The sequence below is a fragment of the Cebus imitator genome, unplaced genomic scaffold (genome assembly GCF_001604975.1).
Source record: "Cebus imitator isolate Cc_AM_T3 unplaced genomic scaffold, Cebus_imitator-1.0 Scaffold17, whole genome shotgun sequence".
Classification (NCBI taxonomy): Eukaryota; Metazoa; Chordata; class Mammalia; order Primates; family Cebidae; genus Cebus; species Cebus imitator.
Window position 1 is genome coordinate 4,321,101 of NW_016107332.1, and position 3,768 is coordinate 4,324,868.

Below are 3,768 nucleotides of genomic sequence, written 5' to 3' on the forward strand. Positions count from 1 at the left end.
ACTGCCTTCAAACCTAGGGGATCTAACAGATGTTCCCTTTCCAGTTCATCTCTTGAAATCTGAAATGCCTGCCTGATTCCAAGTTGGTTACCACTCTCTCTTGCCCTTCCTTTTTCAAAGCAGTTTCGACATGTGTGCAAGTGTGACCAGAACATCTCTACCCATATTCTTTACCAAACTCTAAATCAAGAACTAATGCAGTAGATTGGTATAGAGACTGCATCAAGAACCAGAACCCCCAGTTTCTGGATTCTCTATTCAGTTCTGGCTGTCATCTACATTGAGAGAGTCATTCTAAGCAGGGGGCCCATAGAAACCTGCATTGTGGGACAACAGGTAAAGCCACAGTAAAAAGCGGAATAATTTTAAAGTCATTTCATTAGAATGCAAATTGTATTTCTGGGTTTTGTTTGTAACCAGCTAGTTTTAGTATATACAGAATTAGAAAAAAATAGGTCAACACAGTTGTTGGTGTTAGAGAAGATAAATTCCATGGGCTCATCAGTGAAAAGAAGATCCTCAAAGTCTATAACTTTTGGTCTTTTAATTTCATTTATAATTCTGGGAATGAAAAAGGCACCGATTACTTTATATATTTCATTTACATAGACCAATTTGTGTTTTCATCAAAAGCAGTTATAGAGAATTTCTTTTAACTTCTGGTAACAAGTTCAGAAAATAAAGCCATACTGCCACCCTGAACTGGATACATCTCTTGAGCTGACCATTCCTGTAACTGCAGGAATATAACATTGTTCCTCTATGGTCTTTTTGCACTCTTTTAGAATTTGCAAGTCCTTATCAGGTCTGACGTCATTGTTTGGTTCCACATTCATTACAGGCAACTTTGATAACTATGCTGATTTTAAAACAGTCTATTCTACCAGCATAATTTTGGTTTTCAAATCACAAAAACCTTTTAATATACAAAGCTCCCAGTTTTCACCTTCTTTAGCTCCTTGCTCCTTCAAAACTTCTATTTTAATTGGTGTAAGTAATAACAACTTGTATTACTACTTGTACTCCTTCTACTTTTTTGGAGATTAGGCTGGATTCCAGAGAGAACACTACCATCACCACCACCACAAACAACAAAATCTAAAGCCAAAGCCCTTTCTTGCATGATAATTGGTACTTGGAATGCTTCTGACTTAGTCAATGTCATCTTACAAAGGTACCTTGTAAACTTGCTTGGAATTTCTAGCAAATGTTTGTAGTAACTGGAACAACTTCTCTCTGGGAAGATACCCTCTTTGATGGGATTTCAATTTCTGGAGGAATAGTTTGAGAGCAATTAGGGAGGCAGGGGACATTGGAATTGGCAGCTACGTCAGCTGAAACAAGCCTGGGTTCAGTGAGGTGACTGATGCAGTGGCTGATTCCCCACCCAGAGTTTCTCTTTAATTAGGGCACTGACGTTTCCCACTATGGGAACCCAAAGCACTTGGTATGTATGTAGATTCCTCCCTCATGGCCTTCACCATGTAGCAGGTCTCTGGTTCAGTGATGTTTTGTAGCCATAGCCCTCATTCGTTATCATGATCTCAATGTTTAGGCTTTAATGTATTTATATGAAAGCTGCTTTATTAGTAAGCTGGAGCACACGGGAGAGATGGGAACAAGCAAGGACTCAGCAGAACTCAAATTCAGACACGTTTAAATGGCTTCGACTGTGTAACGTGTGGCAACGCTTTCTGCTGCCCTAGCTTTCCACTCTGAACTTCATGTGTACTATGAGAGCCTCTGGTTAATGAAGTGTGATGTAGTCCAAGTACTAGGAATAGTAGTATTTGTTGAGAAGAATGTAAAGTCAGGAAACCCAGTATATACAAAATGCATCTAGCAATTTGAATTAGTAATATGGTAATAATGAATATTTACAGAGTACTTAGTTAATTTAGCTATTGTACTAAACACTTTTGTATTGACAATCGCACTTATTTCTTATGCCCAACACTACAAGGTAGGTACTATCATTTTATGAATGAGGACAGTGAGGTTTGGCATGATTGTGTCACTGGCCCAAGGTCACCCAGCTGTGTAGAGCACAAACATAACCACAGGGAATAGGATATTGCTTCAGGAGACATAGTAAGTGACACAGTGGGAATTTGAATCTAGGATTGTCTAACTCCAAAGTCGGAAATGTTAACTAGTACACCAAACCAATGGTGACCAGAAGATCAGGGGCCTCTGGGGGAAAGAAATATATAGCTTACATATGGAATAGTTCATAAACAAAAGGAAAATGCAGAGACAGGAAAAGCAAATATATTTCATGGGGGATGGAGAAAGTCAAAAATGTTTTAAGTGCTAAAGAGGAGGAAAGGAGAAATGATTGGATGAGAAAGCAGAAAAGCCAAACTCCGATATTTGTTCTGGGAAGTTTAGGAAGAGAAAGGCAAACTCAGGGATACTCCTGAGCCACAGGAAAATTAACGCTCAGATTGTGAGGTTGGCCTTAGCCTAATATAAGATCTCAGGAGTATGGTTTATGAGAACTGTTTCCCAAACATCCAAGGGAGAATAAAATCTATGAATTGGGTTTAAGTAGTTTTATTCCAAAGCCAGAGAGGGATGGAAGTAAGGACTGAGTAATAAGAACATCCATATTGCAAGAACATGCAAGTTGAGTGGGGAGTGAGATCTAAAAAAACCTCTTAGGAAGCTGGTCATTGTGTTAAACTATGCCACACTCCAAGTAGAAATGAGATTATTATTATAATTACTTACCTAGGTCTAGTTAGCAACTGTATTATTGTAGAAATCATTTGAAAATTTAAGCGAAATGACTTCTGGTGCTGAAGAAGAAATCTTGGGTGGAAAGGTGTCAGGAGACAAATGCAGTGTGAAGGTGATGATTCCAGGGACACAGTCTGTGGGGAGCAATGCTGGAGACCACATACCAGTTGTTGGTGATAGAATGTTAGCTAGGGGTGAACACCAGGTAACTTCCTACAAGGTTCATTTTATCACAAAAGGACAGTGACTGATCTCAAAAGTTATTCCCAGTTCAGGTTTGTCCCATTATTGAAAATGATACAAAATTGGCTTCATTTTGGCATTTTCCAGGAGGGATAGATAAATATAATTTGTATGTATGGCTTTTCAGTTTTAGGAAGCACAGGAGGAGAATGAAAGGATTAATCTAGTCTCTTGTTTTTTGGCAAAAACTCTCATACCTGTGCTGTTGCAGGAATTCAATAATATCTCCTCCAGAATGCTGTGTTATTTTCGAAGGTAAGGTTGCAGGGCACACAGAGACTTATTTTCTGTCTGTATGCTGTGGATCTCATAGAATTTTTCTAAATGGGAAAGAGAAATTAGAATTCATAGAAAGTAAGAACTGGAAAGGATCTAGAGGGTACTCCTCTCCCCCAGCCTATGTTTAAATTACTTCCAGAAATATAGCCAGCTACCCTTTTCAGGAAAGAGCCTCCTGTGGTCCCTTGGTAATGCATTCTCATACGTCATAATTTCACAACTACACTGTATATCTATTGACCTCACTCCAAGTACTGAAGAAAATCATGTCACATCAAAAAGTTCTAATTAATAGGGGCATGTTTTCTAGAATTCTCCAAATATTTCATGTCTTTATCCTAAAAAAGATGAAAATATTATTGGTCTCATTTCACAGATGGAGAACTGTGTCATAGACACTTTTAGAGAGTTACACCCTGTTATGCTGTGTGATGCTGAAAGAACTAAATTAAAAACAAAGTCAGGAAATTCTGTGTTCAGAGCTTTACTAGCAGACACATCACT